The following is a 14393-nucleotide window of genomic DNA, read 5'->3' as shown; positions in this document are numbered from 1 at the left end:
TAATCTAAGGATCCTGGTGCCCAGCCCCAGGATGTTGGGGGTTATCTTCCTGTAATAATGACTGTCATCCAAAAACATTCTCTGCAAAGAAGTAGAGCATTTTGAGTTACTGAGTCTATAATTCCTCAAGGGGCTGGAGGTCTAATTTCAGGGGCTTAGCACTTAACAGAACTAAAAAATAAAAAGTCTTTTGTAACAGCATACCAGGGGGCACAACTCTGGAATTTTTAGTAAACCATGAGAGCAAAGGAGCATCTTTAACATTGGAGTCTGAGTTGGACACAGAGCTAATGAGAATTGGTAGACTGATGAAAAAACAACTGTTAGATGGCATATATAATGAGGTCTGGTGATGGCCACTTCCTTACAATGTTGAAGCTACAACTGGACCAAGTGACAACCTTCTATAGGCAGAGACCCACGTCCTTGATGGGGTAAACAATAGCAACACCCACATCATCAGAAAAGTGGTCCCTGCCCTAGCTTTCCAAAATTCTACCCAGAGAGTGATTTCTTAGGAACTTTCTGGAAAAAAAAAATAGAGTATTTTGTTCGAGTAAAACTTTGTCATTTAGGAGAAGATGAGTATGCCTACAATGAGACAGAAATGCATTTTCCTGCTGGTATCAGTCTGGAGGAAGGTCGTCCAGGGCCATGTGATGGGTTTCTTCACAGTCTGGGCACTCCAGGTCCTTTTTCCTCACTGCTCTGCTGTCCCCAGAGTGTGGCCTCTGCAGTGTCTGGAGTCTCAGCCTCAACTTCTTGTTTCAGCAAGTAGTGAAAGAAAAGATGATGAATTTGTTCAAAAATGCCTTCCCACTATCCTATATGGAAAGTCCAGGGGTTTCCATCTAGTATTTCTGTGTACATTTTATTGGCAAGACATAGTTATCTGGCCAGATTCAGCCACAAGAGATATTAGGAACTGCACCTTTGTTCTGTATGATTATGTGGCACTTGGACATGTGATTACATTGGAAAAACTAGAGAATAGGAGTGTTAATCCTTAGTCTTTGTGGCACTGAACACTAGTTACTTCTCAACATCCAAATTAAAATGTGAAGGTGTATTGGATTATTTGCCATTTATTAGTGATCAGGAACTTGAAGAAATTGAATATTTAACAAATCTTTGTTTCCTATGGAGAAAGGGAAGGAGGCAAGGGATGATCACAAAACAGTCATACAAGGCATCTAGCCTGGTTTCCTTGGGTTTTATCGGAGAATAGTGAGGCCCAGGAAGGCTAAGTTAATTTCAAAGGTCATGGAGCCTCCCACACTAGATCCCAAGACTGATTCCCAACCAGGGTCTTCTTGTGCCTCATGGATTCCCAGGTCCTACAATGAGGAACCTGAGCACCTATGAGATGGCAGATTCCGGTAGAATGGCCTGGAGTTGGGGCGGGGTGGGGGGAAGGGAATCTCCTATTTATGTCTATTGTGTCCCTTGCCGGTGCTGGTCATCTAAGTCAAGTCCCCAAAGTCTATACATCCTGACACTCTTCTGCCTCTGGACAACTTCCCAGCAGATTACCATATTTTTCAAACTATAAGATGCACTTTCTTTCTCTCCCCGCAAATTTGAGAGGACTAATGGTTGTAAATGTTGCTGTTGAGTTCTGTTTACATTTACATTGGTGAAATATTGTGTTATTTATGCTATTAAATATTACCACATTTTTTGCTTCAAAAATTTTTTTCTTATTTTCCTCCTCTAAAACCTAGGTGCTTTTTATGGTCTGAAAAATATGGTATCTTGCCTCTGCTTGAAATTCTATGGTGATGGGGGAGCTGCTTTGAGACAGCCTACTCTAACTTATGCTGCTTTAGTTATTACACAGTTCCTGATATGAGGAGAAAATAGCTTCCTTCCATTTTGTGAAAAGTTTCCAAATGAATTATATACCATGCCAAGAAGTATTTGTGGGAACAGCAGTTACTATTCTAAACTTAATATCAAGATTTGGGACTGTGAATGGAAATTGCGATGATGGAGTGACTTAATGTCAAAGAAAGGTGCCAGGGAGAATGGAGCTCTCCCCGGCATGAAAATGGAGCTGGAAGGTCACAAGCAGATCACCTTATGCTTGTCCCACCTATCAACTTTAGAACCAGTTGTGAGATCATATCCTGCACTTTGCTTAGTCTTCACCATGACAACCAGACCACTTGTACTCTTCATCTTGAAAGAAGCCAATCCAGTTCACCAGCCAGTGACCTTCATTTGCATAGAGGACCTTAATGAGGTTTGAACTCTTAGACTTTTGTGCTTGCCTTAGGCGGACATGTTGGAACTTGCTTACCATGGAATCTCACCACCCACACCTGACCAAACCTTTTTGAACTAGTCATCACACCATGTTAAACAGCCAATAGGAAGTTCCTTTTGTTATAAACTTTGTAGGTTTTGCTTCTATAAACCCCACCTTCCTTTGTTCTCTCCAAAGCAGTTTGAGTTGTTACCTAAATCTGTGTCTCCTGGATTCAAATCCTTTAAGACCCCTAAGAAACTTTTAATTTACTTTACAGTCTCAAATCTTGGCTGACAGGAAATATCCTGGAATCACAAAATTTCTTTTAATAATGCAATTTGTAACATTACTTCAGAGATACAACTAGTTGAATTTGTAAAACTGTTCTTATGGTTGTGTTTGTGAGTTCATAGGTAATTGGTTAATAAGTTTTACTCTTTTCTATTTAAGAGGCTAATTTGGGATAAAAGGAGACAAGTAAACACTCAGAGGATGAAGGGATAGATGTATTTTGGTATTTTATATGCTTGTGGGAAAAACAAAATCTACAAATTTTTTAAAAACTTTCAAAGGTCTTATGTCACATTTCACTTTCCATGTGCTTATATTTATAATTTAAAACAAAGTATGATGTAAATTTTATTATTTATGGTAAATTTTATTATTTATATTTCACCATAATAATTATTTTTAAAGGGTGTTATTGTCCAGGAAACAAAAACATAGCCATAGTTTTAGGGCTACATGCCTTAAATTATACTTGGTCTCTGCTGTAACCATATATTCATCTGAAGGAGCATTGCCCCAACTAGTGAGGCAAATCTTGTGCAATGCTTTGGTTTTGTAACAGGTATACTTTCTTAAATCCCTAAGTGGACTGGCAAACAAAATATGGGGATACGGATTTCTAGCCCTGTCTATTTTAGAAAATCTTAAATATACATTTTCTAGTAAATAATTATATTATCCAAAATAGCCATATATACTTGACTCTTCACAAACACTGCTTACTGACACATATTTTTCTTAGAATTATGTCAAAAAAGGAAGATGTGCTTTCATCATTAAACTTGAGCTGAACTCTACAGAAGCCTATCTGAGTCATGAACAACTCTATGAAATTAAACATGTAGGCCCAGAGGTCAAGGAGCACACAGGAAAAGAGGATCCTCCAGGAAAATGCTGAAAAGCCCAGTTCCCTCAAAGGAGGCTTTTCCAGGTTTGTGGGTTGTGTTCATGTTACTTGAACTCGTCTGTAGCAGTTAGTCCATCTTCTCAGTGTGTGCATACACACCGAGTGATCTGTAATTTCTTTTTTTTTAATGTTTTTTTTTTTCAGTCCTCACCTGAGCACATGCCCATTAATCCTAGAAGGAAGGGAGACAGAGAGGGAGAGAAATGTCTGTTTGAGAAAGAAATATCCATCAGTTGTCTTTCCTGCACAACCCAACAGCAGACTGATCTGCACCCTAAGCATGTGCCCTGACCTGGGATCAAACACATGACCTTTCAGTTTGGGGGACAGCGCTCCAACCAACTGAGCCAAACTGACCAGGGCTGCTCTATAATTTCCTTGAGGTAGAAAATGACAGTCGCCATGACAGGTACAGATATATTAATGTAGGTGCTTTCAAAGCAGGCTCCACTTTTTATATATGTTAGTCAATAGTCCAATAATTGTTGGATGCTATAGGAGAACAGAAGAAGGAGCAATTAATTTCAGCTAATGCATGAAAGGAAGGTCAGAGCCACTTTCACTGTAAGGTTCCTGAGATGGCCCTGTGAGGATTTTCTTTTCTTCTGGAAGGAACTCATGCAAACACTTCATTAAAAGAAACTTTCCTTAAACTGGGAACAATCAGTTAGTGAGCAAGACTTTGGCATAAAGAAGATTCAAATATGTTTTGCCCAGGGTTCCACAAACACCAGATACCAATATCATCTTTATCAACCCAGTTAAATATGAGTTGCATTGCGGGGGGGTGGGTGGAGAGGGACATATGAGCCACCTATAGCTAATTCATTTTCTCTCAGTTGCTTTGAAATGAAAGCCAGAGCAATCGATGGTTGTTAAACTTTTTTACCTGCAGAACCTCATATTTTTGCAAATTTTTACTCCAAATCTCTAGGTTAAAGCAGGCGAAAGTGCAGCTGCTCAGGAGGAAGCAGCAGAAGCCCTTTGAGTGAAATCGTCGGCGGAATCACAGACTAGCGGAACAGCTGAAGACCACTGACAACCTGACACAGCGTGATGAGACTCCATGGAATATGTGCTCATAAAGTAAAATGGGCCCAGGAAAACCCCACAAGGCTCCCCAAGGTCTGCAATGATTTATTTTCTGCTGCCCCCACCCAACTCCCCCCATGTCAGGGAATGGGGAACTTCACTTCACTAAGGATTGCACCATTGTGGACAGCCTTTCCTCTTTCACTTCTCTACTGTGGTCCTTTCAACAAGGAATTTGCTTCATCACCCCTCTGCCTTAAGGATTTCAAGGCAGTGACAGCAGAACTTCAATAGAGTCGAATAGAAGAGCTATTACACTGGGGAGAGGAGTTGTGTGTTGTAATTAAGAATCGGGGCTTTAGAATCTTACTGCCAGGGTTAAAATACAGGCTCCAGGATTTACCAGGTGTAGGAGCTCAGACAATTGCTTACAGTGGTTAGCCCCAGCTTTCCTCACTGGCAGAGTAGGTACAGCAATAGCACCTGCCTTGTAGGGTTTTTGTAAGGACTAAATGAGATCATGACTGTGAGTCCCTTAGAGCAGTGCCAGGTGCAGAGTAAATGTTTGGTAAATACGAGGTTATCACTAGGAACATAGTCTCATTGCTTGCCTGATGCATAACAGCTAGCTCAAGTAAGGCTCACATCTTTTGCTTCAGTTTTCTGGACCACTTGAACATTCCTTGCTGGTTCCAAATCAAGTCTGCAGTCTCAGGTATGTTCTATGTATGTTCCTATGCATATATAATTTTGAGAGGTACTGCAAGCATCCAGATGCCACCAATTTCCTCCTGCTCTCTATGTAGCAAACTTTTCATGACAATTCCCAGAAGTCTCTAAAAAAATCTAACACTTGTTGGTTCTAGTTTTCCTCCAAAGAAAACTTTGTTTTTCAACCATTAGAGTCCTTTTGCTTGACTTCTTCCTGTGTCATGAATACCCACAATTCAACAAATATTTAATTAGTACAAATAGGACTGACTACATAATTTTCAATACCAAATGCAAAATGCAAGTGTGGGTGACTTTTCCCACAATTATTAAGAATTTCAAGGCGGTGACAGCAGAACTTAAACCAAGTGCAAGGTTCTTCTGTTCCATGTTCACAAAGCCAACCCTGAGTACAAATCTCAGCATCTATAAAGCCTTTGTTGGTTTATGCCACAGTCTAGATGTGATACTCATTTTACACAGTGAGATGTCCTTTACTTTTATGCATGAAAGTTTGAGGGATAGAAAACATGTATGCTCAAAAGACACTTGTCTATTCTCCCACAGAAAACAGTTTGTAAACATAAGACAAAAGATTCTGTCTAAAGCCTCATAATGACAATGGCATGTTCCTATGGAAAAAAAATCACACCATCTCTCTCTCTCTGCTGTGGAAGGAATTAACTCAATTTTTATTTTCCTTAAATTCACCTATAACACTTCATTTTAATAAACATCCCAGAATCTCATATCTCAGAACAATATCTCACTATTCTTAAAGGTGTTATACTCAGTATATACAAGGGAGTTCCTCTTTTTGTGTGCTGTGAGGAACCCCTCATAATCTCTCATAGGAACCAGCCTCCTCTTCTGCTGATTTCATGCTGATTCCCCCCAGAAGCAGAGCCTGAGGTAAGGATTTAATTATCCATTGTTTATTGGAAGATGCAGAAAAGTAGTAAAGGAAAGGTAGCTAACAAAAGGTGAATTGTGAAGCCAGGGTAGATTGGAAGTTGACCCTGCAGAGAAACCTTGAGATGCAGTGTGAAACACACATCACAGAGTTAGGCACCTGAGGGCTGAGGGGCACCAATTCCCATCAGTTGCTGATTGAGAACTGCAGAGGGAGCCGGGCTAACTCCAGCCAGAGCACTTTGGGTTGGTAAGGTCTCCAAGAAGGCAGAAGCTGGTAGCATCTGCTATACCTGCAGTAGAAATTCAGAAAAAGAGGGTCCTCAAAGCAGACAGCTCTGGGTCCCAAGATCAGTGCTACTGGCTTGAAGCAGAATAATTTCAGGTAAGTTAACATCAGCACCTCAACTTCTCATGTATAAAATAGAAAGGTCACTACTTAACCTACCTTCAGTGTTGTTGGGATGATTACAGCTGTGTGAAGCATGAGACAGCCATTTGTATATAGAGGTGCTATTAAATTGCTTTTTAAATCAGTATTTCTCAAAACTAAATATTCATAGTGGGCCCTGGACAATCTCATTAGAATGCAGATTCTGATTCAGTGTACCGGGGCAGGCCATGGGTTCTGTATTTCTAACAAGCTCCCAGGTGATGCTGCTGGTCCACAGGCCATATTTTTATGCAGCAAGGTTTTAAAACAGTTTAAAATTTCTTTTTAACCACTATATAGCATAAATCATTGAACATTTCCCCTGGAACTGTTGAGTTTAATCATAACGACAAAAAAAAGTTTTACATATCTGAAAGCTGTTATACAGAGCATAACATCCAGCTGTGTTAATCACTACTAATAAACTTAACTGCCTGGAGTTCCCAGGGCAGAGTTACACAAGAGAGAAAGTGCAGAATGAAAAATATATAGGGTAGATAAGGTTTTCAGTATCATGGGAAACCTAAGGAAAGATAAAAGTTGCATCATGACTAGAGAATGAGGAAAGAGAAGAGAGCCCAAAGGCATATTTCTAAGCAATTCATGACACTAATACAAAATTGATGTGATCTGCTTTGAGATGTCTCCTATGTACAATTCATTATGTAGGGTAGTGATGTATAAGAATTCATGTGATGTTTGCAGTCTATTGAAGGGAGCAGATACATATATGAAGATACTAAGTAAAAATGGAAATAAGTAGTTTTCCTTAGTGGGAAAGCTGTTAGGCATGAGCTATTTTGGTCTAGAATATTCAGGCAAAAATGCAGTTAGAAGGGGTTTTCATCTGTGCCTTCAGAGGATGGATTAGTCTTGGGTTTAAACATAGTAGTAGGAATGTATCAGGAGAGATACATTTAATAAAATGATTGTATAAGATGTGCCTCAAATAGGCATTATTTAGGAGTACATGCTGGTTACAAACAGTGGCCCACAAAGCACTTATTGACCTTAGCTGAGGGAGGTCAAGAACCAAGTGGCCAGTTGGGGCTTCATCGCTCAGATTAGGGAATTTGGAGTTATATCTGGGTTCACAAGTAAATCTCAACAAGAACTTGCTGTGGGACTTGGAAACAGTATTCTCTCTGAATCTCTGTTCTTATCCATGAAATGATGATTTCATGATTTCTAAATAGGATTGAAGTAATAATTAAATAATTCATGAAGGGCAATCCATGTATAGTCCTTAGCACAGAGACGGGTCCATATAAATGTTTAATAAATAATAATTATTAACATTGTTGATGTAAGAAGTGTCTAAACCTATTGAGAATTTTTATGATTTTATTTAAGCTAAACTAACTCAATTGCCAGAAATCAAAATCTCAACAGATTGAGAAAATGCTCCAGGGAATGGCAGTTTCGTAGTTGATTTTATATATCACAATCAAAAGAAGAGGCATAAGGAAGGTTACATAAAATTCATTGATGACAGATTAGAGAGGCAGGAGAAAGCAAAATGGGGAAGTCTCTGAGATTTGGGTAAAGAATAAAATGGAGAGACAGCTCTAGCTCACTCTCCCTCTGTCGCCATCTCGGCTCCGCATTCCCTGCACAAAATGCCTGGTGAAGCTACAGAAACCATCCCTGCTACAAAGCAGGAGTTGCCACATCCCAGGCTGAGACAGTGTCTAGAACAGAATATGACAGTGACAAACCAGTACCAGAGTTCAAGGAACAAGATCCCACACAGGCACCCACATGACCATCCTTGCTGGGAGCAGCAGCTGAAATCAATGAAGAACCGGTCAGCAAAGCAAAACAGGACTAGAGTGAAGACAAGGCATGGAAGACTATGTCTGAACAGGGTCTTCGACAAGTTACAGGGGTTCCTAGGGTCACTATCCAGAAATCTAATAATATGCTTTTTGTCATCACAAAATCCAGGTATCTGCAAGAGCCCAGCTTCAGATACCTACATAGTTTGGGGGGAAGCCGTGATGAAGGACATGTCTCACAAGCATAGCTAGTAGCTGCTGAGAAATTCAAAGTTCAAGGTGATGCTGTCTCAGATATTCAAGAAAATACACAGACTCCAACTGTACAAGAGGAAAGTGAAGAGGAAGAGGTTTATGAAGCAGATATGGAAGTTAAGGACATAGAACAGGTCGTGTCACAAGCAAATATGTCAAGAGCAAAAACAACAAATATGTTGTTTTCCGAGCCCTGAAAAACAACAGTAATGATATCATAAATGCTATTGTGGAATTAACAATATAAACATCTATCCCTGCTTGGTGTGGGTTGGGTGTTGTCCCACAAACCAACAGGGTGCTGGTTCGATTCCCATTCAGGGCACAAGCCTGGGTTGTGGGCCAGGTCCCTGGTTGAGTGCGTAAAAGAGAACCAATGTTTCTCTAGCACATAGATGTTTCTCTCCTTCTCTTTCTCCCTCCCTTCCCCTCTCTCTAAAAATAAATAATTAAAAAAAATAAACCATGTAACCATCTAAAAATGAGGATTTGGGGCATTCAAAAGAGATATTGCAGCTTAGTTCGAAATCTGTACTGTTTCTACCATTATATAAAGTTATAGCTTTTTGAGGGGAGGAAAATGGAGAGAAAATACTTCTTTTACATTGGTGGGGACAGGACATTTACATCACATTAGAGATGGTATGTGGGGAACAAGGTAACAATGAGGGGTTCTGTGGTCTCATGCTCTGGAGGGAGAGTGTGCCCTGAGAAGTCTGAAAAAAAGGGGAATTACTCTGGCATTCCAAAGGTATATTATCATAGATGCATGAAGACAATAGACAGGCCCCATTAAGGTAAACATTGACCTTTGTCTAGGAAGATACCAGCCTACTACATGACTACCTGCATGACTTTTACTTTGGAAGTTTTCATTTCAGATGATCTTATGTGGTTACTTTAGCTTATCAGATTTAGCATGTGGCCCCATTTTTGTCCACAAAGTATTCAAAGCATTCAAAGTATTCAAAGAAAGGGAAAAAAGCCAGCAAAAAAATATGAAAAAGAAGAAATAAACCTCATCATGGTCAAAGCAATGCATAGAACCAGGAAGTTTGGGGGGGGGGGTGAAGGGGTCACATAGACTGGAGCTCCAAGACACCAGGAAAAAACACAGCTTCAGTATATGCTGTCAGTGACATGTGCACAGCAAATTTTAGTCCTCTCATAGAAGAAAAGGGTGAGTGCTATGATATGCCATCAACACCCCCCCCCCAAGAACAAAGACAGGATTGTCCCACTACTGGGAGTGCCTCTGGCTGAACAGAGCCACCTTGCCCAAAGTCACACCCATTCTCTGGGTGGCCACGTCCTGTGATCATTTAACACAGGGATGCAAAGTTTCAGCCTTCTCACTCCAATGGAAAACAGCTCTAAAGGATCTTCCCAACTTCAGAAATCTCCATGTGGTTCAGTGAAGCTTTATTTAGACTGCATCCCATCTCAGTTCCTCCCTCTGTCCAATCCTATTTCCTTTCGTTTTCTTCTATAGGTCTTGAACTCAAAGGCACACCCTCATAAAGCCCCTGCATGATAATCTCCACATCAGCATCTGCTTCTTGGATAATCCAACCTGTGATACTGCTAGTGGTAGGGGGAGGACAGATAGCCCCTGGCACAAGGTGGTAGTACAGGTGTTAAATGACTGCAGGTAAGGAGCTAGACGACATACTGATAGAAGAAAGTACATTGGCTTGTGCTCGTTTCTGCCATTGGAGAAGTACAAGGGAAATACTAACCATAAAGCCATGGTCTTGGGTGGCTTTTCTGACTCAGTTCAGGTGTTGGAAAAAGATAATCTAGGAGTGAAAGGCAGAGGTTCTCCTTAGTAGCATACAAAGAAGCTCTCATCTCCCTCAGCAAAACAGCAAGAAAATTGAGCAGTTCCCAGAATTAGTATAAGAATAGCTAAGCTTCAAAGTTTAAACTCTTAACTTAGGCAGATCTACTATGCTAAGGTCATGGCCCTGGTTGAGTGAAAATCAGACCCTGATATGTGGGGACACCTGGGTTGAAACCCCAACTCAGATTTTGAATTTCCAGATTCCCAAGAACCTACAGAAGTAGTATATCCCTCCCTATTAATGGCTAGCACTCTTCTCTTGCTTAAAGAAAATGCAGAAGCCTTTTCCTTGCAAGATGGCATGTGCCAGTCTCAGGATTTGGCCCTATCTACCCACTTGGCCTATAACTATAAGTTGTAAACACAGCCATTCTGGGCATGTTAAGGGAGAAAAAGAACTATACCCCAAAGGAACTACAGGACATAGCCATCTTTTATAAACACAAATTAGAAGATTACAAATAGGATTGGTTTCTAAAGATGCTGGACTAAGGGGAGCAGAAAATATTATTTTAAAAGAGTTTATTAATTTGACAGACTCTTTAGGATACATGATTTAAATTTATAGCAAGGGCACCAAGAGACAGTGCAAACACATTCCCAGGATGGCTCCTAGAAGCATGGAAAAAGCAGTAGCTCACACTAAGTGGGAATAGAAATACCAGAGTTGCCACGGCAGATGGTAGAAGAAGTGAGTGAAGGGCTCAGGGAAGCACACAAGCTACAGTGGGTGCATAGCGTATGGAGGAACACCCACCAGACATCGGTGTTCCAGAGAATTCACCATCTACTGGAGCAACAAGACGGCCCCGGTAAGAGGACCACCAACATCAGTAAAAAGTTCAGTGTTGGCATTCTTTAGCAGAGCAGGGCTGACAGCAGGAAATGCCATGACAGAACGGGATTCACCGATAAAAGGACATCACACACACATCCCCACATGAGCACACAATAGAGGACAGGTGGTGGAACCTAACCATTCCAAGCCAGGTAGAGGCAATTTTCCTAATGTAAGGCAAGGCCCAAATGGTACTGGATGGATCTGACTTGCAGATAATTGTGGAGCTGATTAATAGAAAACTGTCCCCAGGGGGAAAAATAGAGGATTACTAAATCCACATATAATCACACACTGCATAACAATGCTTCCATCAACATTGGACCACACATACAATGGTGGTTCTATAAATTTACAATGGAGCTGAAAAATTCCTATCAGTTAGTGGCATTGTAGCCATAGTAAGGTTGTAATGCCATGCATTTCTCTCTTGTGACAGGGTCAGTCTATCAACAGTAATGCTATTGGCTAGAAATGCCTGGGGCGCTCATTTGGTGCTGCTGAGCTCTCCACAGACATCTCGTCTTTCTAAAGCAATGTTACCACTGGACCAACCCTCCTGGTCCTTATTACCTTGCGAGATGCCCTTCAGCAAGAACTTTAGGAAACTTCGAAGAAAAATATTTATTACTTCTAGGCCCTGGAGATTACAAGGGTGCCAGGGACACACAGGGACATGGGGTGGGGGTAAGCAATTGGGGTTGAGAGCAGGCAGGGAGCTTTATCGGTGAATTTAAAACCTAATAACAAGAATTTAAAGCACAGGAAGAGAAACACATAGCCAAGTAGTCAATAATGGAAATCAACCACGAGCTAAAAGAAGCCTCAGGGAGGGGAGGCAGCCTGACTCTTTGGATACCTTTACTGGAGATAGACTTTGTCAGAGGGGATGACTCTTTGAAGGGAATGCCACAGCAATCCAGGTCTAAGTCAGGCACTAGCATTACAAAAAGCAAAGCCAGCCATCAGGGTTTACACTACAGTTATTAATGCTGCTGGTGTTGACGACCCTTCTGCAGCTGCCAGCCCTATAAAAGTACAGCATGCAGTTACAGTCGTAGGCTATACCACTTAGTTTTGTGTAAGTGCACTCCGTGGTGTGTGTGCGCTCCATGAAGTTTGCGCAGTGATGAAATCACCTGATGACTCATTTCTCAGAGCACATCCCTGTTGTTAAGCAGCACGTCGTGACTGCAGGTCCTTAATCAAAAGAAGTCAAGGGTGGATAATTGAGTGGTTGACGGCAGTTGCTCCAATACATAGTCTTCATCCCTTGTCCACTCTCCGGTCCTGCACTGTTTTCAGTCCCTGAACCCAGAGACTCCAGAGGCCTGGTCCCATGGACGGCAGGACCATGGCAAGTGTACAGAGAGGATCCCCCCAGTCCTTCCCCAGGGCCATCTACATAGATTAATGTACACTATGGAAAGAAAACTACTGGTCAAGCCCTGAATTAACGTTGATACCCAGACACCTTAAGAATCATCCTGGCCCTGTTAGAATGGGGGCATTTCGGGGCCAAGCAATAAATGCTTTCAATGTATGAACCAAAAACATTTCAAGTGTATCTTCCTCATAGTCAAGAAAATTTTCTCTTTCTCTCCTTCATTTCCCATTTTCGTGGATGAACTACCTAACCTGGATTCATCTTTGAATTTTTCCATTTTATGTCATTATACCTACCACCCCAGTCAAGGGTTGGGACATTTCCATTACCCCCAGAATTTCCCTCACACCTCTCTGTTGACAATACCCTCCCCCACCCCCAACAAAATGCAAGTAAATGTTAAGTAGCAGCTGCGAATGAGTGGCTGGAGGGGAAATAAAGCAGGGCCCACACCCATTGCAATCTAAAGCAAACAAAGTTAAAATAGGAGGCTAGAAACAAAAGGCAGACTTGTCTTACCAACTGAACTCAGCAGTCCTGAGCCAGGGGTTCCAACATCACAAGAAAAAACATGGTAGCACAGGAGACCTTGAAGTTCTGTGTGTATTGTTTCTACTGTTAAGGGGAAAAAAAAAGCCTTTGAAACTGTGTATTAATGTCAAGGTATGGAAAGGGGAGAAAGAGAGGGAACCTAGTAGCTGGCTACATGCATAAAATCTCAGACTAGCTGGGTGCCTGCTTGCAGCTTTGTACTCAAGTGTATTTCATAAATAAACTTACTATCTCATTTCTACTATATGTGTTGTCTCATGTGAGGCAAGAACTGAGGAGGGTGAGCCCCCTAACTCGAGTCTCCCTAGTAACATAGTTACCAATCTATTTTCTGTCACTATAGTTGTTCTTTTCAAAAATGTCACCTAGAAGGAAGCATACAGTATATATTCTTTGGTGACTGGCTTCTTTTGCTCAGCATGTTTTCGGGATTCATAGTGTGTGTGTCAATCGCGTGTTGTAATGATGTTTTTGAGATCCAGTGTGAGGCAGTAGTCTGCTGATTTTTACTATTGAGCTGTCTTCCATCGTGTGGATACATCACAATTTGTTTTACCATTCATTTACTAGTGGACGTTTGGGTCGTTTCTAGTTTTAGCTTACTAAGAACAAAGGTGCCATGAACATTCATGCATAAATGTCTGTGTGGACATATATTTTCATTTCTCTTCTATATATACTTAGGAGTGGAATTGATGGATCACATGGCGAGTGTAAGTTTAACTTTATAAGGAACTGCCAAACTGTTTTCCAGAATGATTATCCGTTTTAGATTTGCCACAGAAATATGATGGTTTTTATTGTTCTATATTCTCCCTATTGGGTATTCTTAGTTTTGAGGGAGGAGCAGAGGTCGTTGGGGTTTTTTAGCCATTCTATGGGTGTATAATAATATGCCAGTGTGATTTAACTTGTATTTCCCTGATGACTAAAAATATTGAGCATATTTTTATGTATGCACAGCCATTCTCATACTCTCCTTTATTTTCAAGGATCAAATCATCCCTGGATGGTGTGGCTCAGTGGATTGAGCACTGGCCTTCGAACCAAAGGGCCACTGGTTTGATTCCCAGTCAGGGCACATGCCTGGGTTGCAGGCCAGGTCCCCGGTGGGGATCACATAAGAGGTAGTCACACATTGATGAGTCTCTCCTTCTTTTTATCTCTCTCTTTCTCTAAAAATAAATAAATATTTTTTTAAAAATA

General features: G+C 41.0%; 1 pseudogene; it reads left to right on the top strand.

The window, feature by feature from the left end:
• Positions 1 to 8153: 8153 nt before the first annotated feature.
• LOC119050629 (nascent polypeptide-associated complex subunit alpha-like) lies at positions 8154 to 8814 on the top strand (annotated as a pseudogene).
• Positions 8815 to 14393: the final 5579 nt, after the last annotated feature.

The sequence above is a fragment of the Artibeus jamaicensis genome, unplaced genomic scaffold (genome assembly GCF_021234435.1).
Source record: "Artibeus jamaicensis isolate MK-2021 breed Jamaican fruit bat unplaced genomic scaffold, CSHL_Jam_final scaffold_1031, whole genome shotgun sequence".
Classification (NCBI taxonomy): domain Eukaryota; kingdom Metazoa; phylum Chordata; class Mammalia; order Chiroptera; family Phyllostomidae; genus Artibeus; species Artibeus jamaicensis.
This window is presented reverse-complemented; position numbering and strand designations above follow the sequence as displayed.